General features: G+C 36.2%; 1 protein-coding gene across 1 annotated transcript in view; it reads left to right on the top strand.

The window, feature by feature from the left end:
• The window catches only part of LOC113402332 (1-phosphatidylinositol 4,5-bisphosphate phosphodiesterase epsilon-1-like), a 174,427-nt gene that overhangs the window by 89,964 nt on the left and 71,893 nt on the right, over positions 1-12,570 (top strand). The window lies entirely within an intron of this gene.

The following is a 12,570-nucleotide window of genomic DNA, read 5'->3' on the forward strand; positions in this document are numbered from 1 at the left end:
TTAAATGAAGGTAGGCCGGAGTTTAACTTTAAAATCAATTTTATCGGTTTTTACAACTAAAATGTAATGATTATTTCGTTATTTTTCCACTATTCAATGAAATTGTTATAATTATGAAATAACAAAACGACTTGACCGAATTTCAGCCATTCAGAAAATGTAGTTACCGCTTTAAACTACAATACAGAATACGGGCGAACGAATGAGACGCGCCGGCGCTCTGGGAGTTCAGCAGACCGTGGGTAGAGCACGTGTCTACGTGTGTCTGTTACGTGGAAGTCACCTCTGATATTTCATGTGTTTTCTTTGTGTTTATAATTCATTTTACGCTCAAATAATCCAGCGCCATTTAAAGAAAACAAAACGAATGTTTAAACATTTAATTTAATCAATTTCACTGGGTAGTAGGGCTTTGTGCAAGCCCGTCTGGGTAGGTACCACCCACTCATCAGATATTGGCGCATTGGTGATTTGGTTAATATTTCTTACAACGCTATTGTCTATGGGCGGTGGTGACCACTTACCATCAGGTGGCCCATTTGCTCGTCCGCTAGTTACACTCACTTATTGATTGTCACGAAAAAAATCTACTATCGGTTCGGAAAGAAACACCTCAGAAATGAGGAGAACTGGTGTTACGAACGTTCCGGGAGTCTGTACTTTATTTACATTGTAATTTTCATATTTCTATTGAAAATGGCCTGGAGGCGCTCGGCGTATACCCAATACGTGTTATCCTCAAAGAAAATGTTAGTTTTTTAATACCTTAACGCAAAAACGTTCCAAAACGAACGAACTTTTTTTAGTCTTACCTTTATACACCGCCCACAAAAGAATTATTAATTCACAACAATCATAACTTGCGTATGTTCTTAGACTAATAGTGTGTACGTCACAATTTCTGCAAAAGTATTTTATATTTTTACGAACATACAATACAATATCTAGTATATATTGAGAAGGAACAGTCTCAATAGTTCCTTAAATATTTTTCATAAGGAAACTGTTTCATAAATTCGACTGTGAGTTTAATTATTGCGCTTTCCCGTTTTAACTACTGGGCCGCTGCATCATGAAAGTTTGCCAAGCTTACAGAAGAGGACGTAGGATATGAAGCCTTTCCTTGGACTTGGCGTTGAAATGTTGGATCACCCTGCGTCATCTATCGAATATTTTAATGATTTTCCGATGAATTGTTTGGATTAATCCCGGCCGCTAAATCTTACCTTCGGACATCGCAAGAATTCCAAGTTTCTTCAACGACTCTGAGGAAACAACGCCGTTGGTTTTTCCAAACCGATACCACTTGGACACCTTCAAGTAAAGAGCCTACTTTAGAAGCTGGCAACGCACCTGCACTAGGCGTTGCAGATGTCCATGGATGATAATAATCACGGTCACATCAAGTGATCCTCCTGCTGGTTTGCCGGCTATTCTAAAAAAGAAAAGAAGCATCACACACCGTCCCATTCAGGTGGACGAAGCCTAACTAGATTAAAATAATTTAAATCAACTTCCTATCTGTGAAAGTAACGAATAATATTATGAATATTATAGAAAGAAAGATGGCGAATAGTTTTCTAATACATTCGGAACCGCCGGTAACTTTCAAGTATAATCTTGATTTGATCTTATTTGAAATCGAAGCGATTTCTATCATCCGTTTACGAGGGGAACTTTGAGGTTATCATTAGGAGGGCCTCAGGCTAAATTGCTTTATCATTCATTTGATTTTGTATCGATAGAGAGCCGAGATGGCCCAGTGGTTAGAACGCGTGCATCTTAACCGATGATTTCGGGTTCAAACCCAGGCAAGCACCACTGAATTTTCATGTGCTTAATTTGTGTTTATAATTCATCTCGTGCTCAGTGGTGAAGGAAAACATCGTGAGGAGAACTGCATGTGTAATTCACGTGTATCCACCAACTTGGATTAGAGCAGCGTAATGGAATATGCTCCAAACCTTCTAATGAAAGACTAGACTTTAGCCCATCAGTAGGAAATTTACAGGCTGTTACTGCTGTTGTAAACTCTCTAGCTTTATAATATTCTATATGAGGGAAATACGCTTGTAGGTTAAGTTATGTCATCGCTCACGTTATATAAACTGAAGTTTGTATCAATATAAGAAGGCCGTTTCAACGGAATCTACAGCAAATTTACTTTGTGAATTTTCTTGCCAAGATTCTGATTTAGATATGTACCGTGTCCATTTATTTATCGATCGCGTTATTCCGTGAGAAATAGCTCTATGTAAGGTTAGACCTCACTATACTCGTGTTTCATGTCTGCAGGGTTGGAACTCAAAATGAAATATCAAAATGAGAACCGACTTTATTTGCGAGATTGTCAAATTCACGTGTTAATTCGGACCGAGGAGAGAAGTGACTGGTGAGTCGCGCTGCGCCTCGGTTGCTTGAGGTGTAATTTGTATATATTGTTGCGTAATGCTAAGTGTGTACCCACAATCTTTATCTTGGGAAGTATTAAAACCGAAAACTAATTTTCCTAGTCGATATTATCCTGTCGTTGTTTACCAACGTGGGATGCGAGACGTTTCACGTCTTATGACTACTGTAAGACTGTAGTTTGTAAAGAGAATATGGACCACCTGATGGTAAGTGGTCACCACCGCCCCGTACGCCCGTACCTGTAGTTACACTGCCTCACTAACCATTCAAACCAGAACACAACCATACTGAGTACTGTTGTTTGGCTGTAGAATATCCGATGAGTGGGTAGTACCTACCCAGACGGACTTGAACAAAGCCCTGCCACCAAGTAAAGACTAGATATGAGGCCACAAATCCCGAGATTCTGGGTTCAAACCTAAGACCATTAAAAGTTATTTGGACTTTTCTGTTGAAAAATCCTCAGTCACAGCACAGAGTCTGAAAATTGGAAACTATTGTGCCTCGGAAAACACGTAAAATTGATCCTGCACCTGATATATTCCGGGTCGTGATGGATTTGCCGTCCCGTCTGATTATGAGAGTCAGGGAATAGAGAGTGCACCTGTATTTGCACACACATGTACTATAATACCTCTTGCGGCATTGGCTGGTTTCCCTTAGGATTGACTACCGTGACTGAAATGAATAGACACATCATAAAGACTTTTTATTCACATCACTAAAGTTCGGAAGGAGAAAAACTACTGAACTGTTTTGACTTGTCCTATATAAATATCGATGTTTATCTGAGGACATCACTACCCAGTACTTCCAGCTGTCCGAAAGTGAACACCTTCGTTCTAATATTATAATACTTTACCCTCTATGTTTGGATATGTAACCTTTTTACGGTAGATTACTTTTGTTTTAACCTGAAAACTATTATAAAGTATGAAGAAGTAAAATTAATAATGTGTGTGTTTTTTTTATCACATGTGCGGTCTCCACTTACCATCAGGTGGCCGAATATTAACAATTTCTTACATCACCAGTGCGCCACCAACCTTGGAAACTAAGATGTTATGTCCCGTGTGCGTGTAATTACATTGGCTCACTGACCTTTCTAACCGGAATACAATATTAAAGAGAACTGCTTCCAACAAAATTTATATACTCGTATTTACCGTAACAGGTTGGTCTTAACACCCCCTACTTTCCGTTGTTGGTACCTTACCTAACTAACCTTACGTTTACCTTCTGATCGGTAAGTCGCAAATCAATGGAAGCCTCTGAATTACGGCTCGTAGAAGATTCTACTAAAACGAACCGTATCTCTGTATCGTACCCATAAACATACAATAACTTTAAACACATTAAATATAGTCCTGTTAAATGGCGGTTCTTTGATATATTTTTTTTTTGTTTTCGATAATAATGTTAAATAAGATTCGTGTTTTTTGCTAATTAAGGTAAAGAGGAAATGAACAATTACTTAAAACAAAGTCCCAAAAAAAACTTACAAAAATACTCGTTAGAAAATAAAGATAAAACTCTTAGTATTCTCTAAACAAACCGTCGCGTTCAGGATTTGTACATAAATTAGTTTAAATTTATTTTTTATTTACTAACGAATCGCCCCAGCTTCTGACGGGTTTAATTTGTTAATTATTTCTTTTTTGCCTAATCTATAAAACACAAACTTCCAAACTCCGTTTTACGACTTTAGAGGTGGAGTTTCGTAAAATCCGATCTTAACGGATGTCTACGACCTATAAGGAATCTACCTGTCAAATTTCAAGTCTGTTGGTGTTACAGTTTCGTGATCAACCAGTGAGTGGTATTTCGCTTTTTCATATAGAGGTAAACAATTCACTTACTTATTGATGGCTAAATATAAACACTGACTTGAGAAGAACCGGCGAAAGAAACTCTTTATGTCCATTTGTCATTGCCTATACAGGTAGATTTAATTTAAAAAAGTAACAGCAATCAGGAATAACAGATATTTATAACAGTGAAATAGTTCTGAAGTTTACCACCTACAAAAAAACAAACAAATTTTATCTGTTTATAATATCTATATAGTCAAAGTCAAAGTCAAAGTCAAAAATCTTTATTCAATATAGAAGTGTTTACACTTGCTTATTGATTGTCAAAATTCTACCACCGGTTCGGAATTTAGCACCTCGGACCTGAGAAGAACCGGCGAAAGAAACTCAGCGGGATATATATATATTTTTTTTTTATATGTATATAATATAGATATGACTGGAAACATTCCATTGAACAGGTTTGCTTATATGATGAATAAGACTGTTTCCCCTTATCGTGCGGAATGTGATAAAATCAGAGGACGTGTATCATATAGTTATGAAATGTATCCGGAACGAACCATTACGTACTGAAATATTTATGTCTCGTGCTGTTCTTAGAGAAGTCGGGGATTAAACTGCGTCTTGTCATATCCTTTATCCGCGGATGCCAGGGCTCTTTATTAACTTGTAAGATTGGGTTTGAGGGTAAGATGATCAAGATCATCATGTCTCAAACTCAGTTTCTCTGGTAAAGGAAGACTTATAGAGCGTCATAGTCATTTTTGTAACCAGCTCTTTAAATAAAGAAATAAAAAAAAAAGCTTTTATCAAATTAAAATTCAAACACTGTAATTTAAATGTACCAAAAAATTTAATTATTCAATTGTTCAACTTTAACTTTACCGATTCATAAATTTAATTCGTTTGTTAAAACGATATTAACAACTTACGTATATTATTCAACTTGATACGTATAATATACAACAAATTGTATATTAGTAAATATCCTGAAATGATTGAGCAAACTCGTCACGTGAAATGGGTCAAACTCAGTACCTTGCAACAGTCGTCCGTGGTATTCATGGCTACTTACGTTTTATAGCTCGTAAATTTTATAACGCCATTTACAAATCAATAAACTATTTCAGATGTGATTTCGCTGAATTAATAGAAATATGCTAATCATAGGTAAATAATTTTGTTCTAGAGTTTATAGATGATTCAAGTTTTACAATAATTACTGTCCTGTGATGGAACCCGAGCCGAAATCCAGGCGTTTTTTTCTAAAAAGTATTCTTTTAATTAATAATAAGATTTATTTATTAATTTAGTCTTAATAAACTTTTTAAATGTAGTAAATGGTAAATTGATTATATTTCCCGGTATCTTTTTGCATGTGCGTATACCATTGCCCAAAACGTTCTCTGTGCCGTATGCAAACGGAAAAAAAAAGTAAAATTCTAATCTCGACAGAGGAGCTCGTGATCATAACGATGCTGTACCAACAACTGATTAAGAGTTTAATTTAACTATTTAAATTATTTACAGCTTAACATATAAATATTATCAAGAAAATATGAAACACGGACCCTAAGCAATATGCTATAAGAAAAAACATTTTCCGTTATCTCCAAAGGTAGTAAAGCCCGGTATTTTAATAGATGTTTATAAGCAAAAACGTAATGATATTAATCTATTAACCGAAAATGAACTCTATCGCAATACAATAAAGTTCATTTTAGCTTAAAATTTTTAGAGAAAATATTTGTATGAATTATATTGTTCGGAGCTAACCGCACAAATAGGGCCGTGTATAGCTTTCTCATTCTTTCGAGCAGGTTAGAGCGAGAGCGCGGTTCCGTATATTCATATTATATCATGCCGAGCTTATTAGGCTTAGGCGAAAAGTTTTCATGCCAATACTGAATTAGACACGAGTCTGATTAAGCTTTGAATGAAGCTAGTCAACAGATTGTAATTTATGTAACTATCCCACCGCTGGGCTAAAGCCTACTCTCGTCTTTTGGACGAGAACAATCGAAGCTGTTGCTGTAACAGCATGCTGTTGATTGGTGGGTACCTGTAAGAGGATATCATCTAACGTTTGTCAAGTTATTTTGCTACCGATGTCCCACTGCTGGGCAAGTGGAAGATCGATCTATTCTAAAGGAAAAAGTTTACAATTTATTCCAGAACTGGTTGTTTGATACATGATTAATTTGATTCACGCTTTCCTTTTCGACGTTCCCTCATCAAGCTGAACACGAATTATGCTGCACTCAAGAATGATGGAATCTTATTTAGGGTTCTTTTATTTGAATGTTCTAGAAAGAAAAAATGTAAACAAACGTAGATTTAGGTATTTCATGCAATTTGCTAATAATCCAGCTATAGTTCTTGATGAACATATCTTTATTTATAATACAACTCTTAACTTTTAATATCCACTTTAATTTTACTTCCAAAGTTCCGAGAACCGCTCCGACGTCCAAATCGGCATTTTTCGCAAATCCATAATGAATATCATAGATTTATCAAGGACCAATGAAGTCGTTATAGATATGATTTCAAGCTAAATTAGTGTTAATGTAATAGAGAATTGAGCCTAAGCACTTTCCTTCGAATGCACCAACTCGGGGCCGCAGACAGACAGAGTTCACGGTTACAAGGCACAGTTACAAGGCACAGTTACAAGGCACAGTTACAAGGCACAGTTACAAGGCACAGTTACAAGGCACAGTTACAAGGCACAGTTACAAGGCACAGTTACAAGGCACAGTTACAAGGCACAGTTACAAGGCACAGTTACAAGGCACAGTTTTTTATAAGAACGTGTTAGATATTTTATAGAGACTTAAAACATTACGTCATTTCTATTTGTTAAACTCATCGTTACGACCAACGCGTATATAATTTAGAATTTATATTTAGAACCTTAGATTTATTTAAGTTTTAAGATTATAATATATATTACTGATTATAATAAATATTAAATAAGTATTAAGATTATAAATTTTGTTATCAATTTAATTTCGTGATATGATTTTTCTTTCATCTACCTTTTTATTTTTCATCTACCATCTACGAACATTAATTATTATTTGATTTTTTTATAAATAGCGATTTATTTAAAATGAAAATCTATATATAATTGTTGAACTTGAGCAGGGTGGTTACTCTGCCGGCTTAACAAATATTGTTTATAACAATACAACAATTACTAACAGTATTTAAAACGGGATATTTACCACGTTTTTTATTTTTATTTGGTGGAGCTCGATATTTCGACGTTATCTACGAATGTCTTGTTCACGAGACTGACGTTTGCGGGTAGGTGGTGACGGCATTAGAAGTGTCCATATCGGACTGCCTCCTCTCTCGTACGTTCGCTGCGTAAACACCGGTCACCACTACCACTGTCACTTTCTCCCCTACTGTTTGTACTGTTTGTTTTATTTTTTTATGTGCACACGACACTCACCGTATCGATTCGCGAATTTTTTATATTATTATTCAAGGGTTTGCATAATTTTATCACTGGATTCCATACTTTTGACAGTTGAAACCCATCTTCCCTATTGAAATTACTATATTTAGTAATTTCAATGGCTTCTCGTACCAGTCGGGGTATGTAATGACGTTCTGTCGCGAGTATCTGAGCATTATGAAACGCGATCCAATGGTTCGGTCCGGCTTCCAGAAGATGTTCCGCGATGGCTGATTTCTTGGTATCATTGTTTTATACCAATAATAATATAATAATACAACAATTCTTTCGCTGTCCCGGACCACCTTCCGTTTGATATTTCTTTATTACTTTATTATATTTTAAGGTTATAAGACAATAAAAGATTATATATGAAACACAAATATTCATTTAACCTTTATAATGGCTGTAGTAATCGTAATATTGTATTAATTCATGTTTACATTAACACCAATTACCTTTTTTTTTTTTATGGCATTGATTAGCGGACGAGCACATGGGCCACCTGATGGTAAGTGGTCACCACCGCCCATAGACAAAGGCGCTGTAAGAAATATTAACCATTCCTTACATCACCTATGCGCCACCAACATTGGGAACTAAGATGTTATGTCCCTTGTGCCTGTGATTACACTGGCTCACTCACCCTTCTAACCGGAACACAACAATACAGAGTACTGTTATTTGGCTGTAGAATATCTGATGAGTGGGTGGGACCTACCCAGGCGGACTTGCACAAAGCCCTACCACCAAGTAAATACCTTAATACCTTAATACTAACTTTGTATCTTGATAATTTAACAAGCAATAACAATTATACTTTATCACAAAATTACATCACACCTTAAATGTTAACACCTTGCTGCTCCAGGAAGAGTAAAGTACTCTGTACGGAGCTTCCATTACTTATATAAGCATTACTACAAATCACGTGACTCACAATATTGAACGGAAAAGTCAAAGTACCCTCTTATTTAATATCAATGTTATCAATACAATTCAAAAATTATTATTATTACAGAATTGATTAAAACATGCCATAAATGTTTTCCTTCATCGCTGAGCACGAGATGAATTATAAACACAAATTAAGCTCATGAACATTCAGATGTGCTTGCCTGGGTTTGAACCCATCGGTTAAGATGCACGCGTTCTAACCACTGGGCCATCTCGCTGTAGTCGTGTCTAGGCAATTACTTTTTTCTAATCGGTTTTCTATATTCTTTGAATGAATTCAAACTAATGACACGACAATTCAACGGGCGGTCATGTTTGACGTTTACGGGTGTGTTCAGAGGTACGGTAACTAGTATATTTATATTTGTTTAGTGTTATTTTGTTTTACTCGAGTGAAGCCGGGTCTTCATCTAGTCATGAATGAAGGAGAAGTTTCGTAGGATATCCGGTTGGAACGTGATTGCTTTTGCTGTACATTACGTATCAAATAACAGACGCGATTAGAAAAGCTTGAGAACAGTTAAACGATAATTACAAAATTATTAATTTATGATAGTGTGAATTAAAACAATAACAAAAACGTGTTTAAATAAATTATATAAAACCTTATCAGAAAGAGTCAGGGAGAAATAGAAACAGAGGAAGGTCGCCTGGGGTCGTAATGTTTTCTGTCAGTTCACTCTACTGGAAATATGACCTGTTGACAGGCGGACAGACAAACGGACGGACAGCGGCGTCTTAGTAATAGGATTCCATTCTACCCTTTAGTTACGAAACGTTAAAAAAACACCTTTAAAAATGATAGACCTATGTTCACAGTATATATATTAATTATATCATTCAACTCGTACTTAGTACCAGCTCAGAGCTGTCCGTCTCCATTAAATCACGCGCCTTCGGGGAGGGGGCGCTGTGAGTGACAGGAGGTCGCGTGTGACGTCACAAATATAATTATATAGTTACTTCTCGCGTCTTCGCTGATTACTGCTCTGTTGTGTTCAATGTATTGTAATACTTTTACCTTTCTAAGTATTAAAATGTAATGAAACTTTAGTCAAAATCAAGACGGTCGTTAGGAAACGTGAATCTTGACCGAAATCTCTGTGTTCAAAGCTTTTTTTTTTACGCGGTAGTAACCTTCAGAAAGGTTTGGCAACCGGGGTGGAGTCTGGTTATGGAAAATCAAAATGTAATTTTTGAAGTAGGCTCATAAAAGCACTTTTCGTCATCGCCATCTTTATCACAGTTGTTGAATTAAATGCAAAGCCACATTGCGTCACCAAAATTGGGAACTAAGATGTTATGTCCCTTGTGCCTGTAGTTACACTGGCTCATTTAACGTCAAATTAATACTAAGTGGTAGGGTAGGGTGGTACCTATCCAAACGGCCTTGCACAAAGCCCTACCACCAAGCACAAAAATAATGGAGAATAACACTTTATACACGAAGGCTCGGCCCTCGTGAATTATAAGCATAGAGCAGTTTAGATGCAGGTTTTGAACCCGCAATCATCGGCATCTAACCACGTAGCCATCTCAGTTTAAGAAATCCCCCACTCACACACACATACACAAACAAAAAAATGAAAATATTAGTAAAATGATTTGGCTTCATAAGTTATATATCAAAAATAAACTAAGGAAAATTCATAAATGTAAAACTACTCTCGTTATGTTGAAATATTTTCGTTCCCATTAGTCGCGGGTGTTGGCTCTGCAAGGCGACTGTTTGAATATGAGCTAGATAAGTCTAGAAAATACACAGACCGACGAAAACAAAACGCTTAAAGTGGGCCAAGTTCAACTTGTTTTACTTAAAAGTTAAACCACAGCGGGGCTGCGTTAAAGCGACCTTGCCTTACTTAAATCCATGGAGGAACAATGCCTTGACTGACTGACAGACTTTTAATGCATAGTCAAAGTAATGAGTCCGCCTCGGACGGTGGTTGCGAAGCATCGGAATTGTTGGTGACTAAAAGAATTTATAATTAAAAAAAATAATAATTTGGAGCAGAATAAGAAAGAACATAGATTTTTGTAAATAAAATAATCAAGTACATAAAAAAGTAAATACAATATGCTGCTGGGAACTCTTCTCCCTTTGAGGAGAAGGTTTCCAGCTTATTCCACCGCGCTGCTCCAATGCGGGTCAGTGGATACAAACGTGCAATTTCATTGAAATTAGACACATGCAGGTTTCCTCGCGGTATTTTCCTTCAGCAGTGAAGCACGAGATGGATTATAGACACAAATTAAGCACATGGAAATTCAGTGGTGCTTGCTTAGAACTTGCAATCATCGGTTAAGATGCACGCGTTATAACCACTGGGCCAACTTGACTTGGTTCGGCTCTAAGTATAGAACATTTGTTACGTTAATAATATGTACATTATAATCTACATATTATTCACTAGCTACGCGTCCCGGTTTCACACGGGAACAATAAGGATACATCTAATCTCGAGGAAGTTGCAAATCTTGGCTGTTCTGTACTGTAATATACAGGTATTATACATATAAACCTTCCTCTTGAATCACTTTGTTTGTTGATGAAAACTGCATTATATTCCATTGGTTAGGTTAAAAGATCTAAGCGTTCAGACGGCGGGAAACGACTTCGTTTCATACTGTCTAAAGATAAGTGAAATACAGTTAATATTCACTTAATCTCCGAAACTATAGGTTCAATCAGAGTCAGATTTAAAGGTCTTGAGGCCCTGGGGCCACAGATCAATGGAGGCCCTAGAACAACAGAGGCGTGGAGACCCTAATAATTATATTATGAATTCATTTGAATATTTTATTTCCGATCAGTAAGCTATAATCTATTTACTTGTATCGGTAACTTTTATCGCAGTAATTAGTAACATTGTTATAATTTGACTATATCTAAATTGTTAACTCGTTGGAATCTCTGTTGTGGGGCCCCTCGCACGTGGAGGCCCCAGGGTGGTTGCCCCAGTTGGCTTCCCCTAAATCTGGCCCTGGGTTCAATTGATTCGATACTATGATACATTTAAACTTTAAGGGGTATACAAGTCGGAGTTACTTCTAAAGCGTAGCAATATACGTTAAACATATAAAACTGTGCTATGCCTCCTTTTATCCTGAGTAGTTTTATGCCCGGATATTATATACAAAAATGTTTTGCTCGTTGCTAGTTGAGACTACAAATAATGGATCGTAATGAATATGTATGAAAATGTGAGATTTTTCAAAGATTTTAGTTAAAGCTTATATACAATTAGTGAGTCAAAGATAGCGCACCTGGAGAATTAAGGCTCCAGGCTATACCTTCAATGTAATTAAATTTGTAAACAATTACAAAATTAAACGAAAGATTTCGTTGAACTTCTTTCGCCCGTTCTTCTCAGGTCGCGGTAATGTATTTTCCGAAGCGATGGTTGTTTTTTTTTTCAATATTAATAAATAATTGTATTGCTTTATATTGGACAAGCGAATCACCCTGGCTTCGCACGCTGTTTATTCATAAAGAAACGTCAAAATTATGGTGATGAATTATATTGTCGAGACATTCTGTTTCAAAAAGTGTTTCTTTCCAACTTTTTAGATGAAAATTAGAAAAGCTCGGCTTATATTCTTGACAAATATATAATTCATATCCTGTAGCACTCAGAAATAATGTAGCTTTCGACCAGTGAAAACATTTTTAATGTTTCACTATTAGTTCCGGAGATTAAACTCTACATACAAACAAACAAATGTTACGCCTTTATGATATAATTAGAGAAGTATAACTTAACTAAACCCTGGACTTCGTACAGTTCGCTAAGTTCCCAATTACAGTTTTCAAGCTTAGTAGTTTTGGATGTGCGTTTGATACAGACAGACAAGTTAATAAGTACAGATAATTAGAATTTTCACCAAATACAATAGAGTCGAATTTTGAACACACTT

Source organism: Vanessa tameamea, chromosome 29 (genome assembly GCF_037043105.1).
Source record: "Vanessa tameamea isolate UH-Manoa-2023 chromosome 29, ilVanTame1 primary haplotype, whole genome shotgun sequence".
NCBI classification, from domain to species: Eukaryota; Metazoa; Arthropoda; class Insecta; order Lepidoptera; family Nymphalidae; genus Vanessa; species Vanessa tameamea.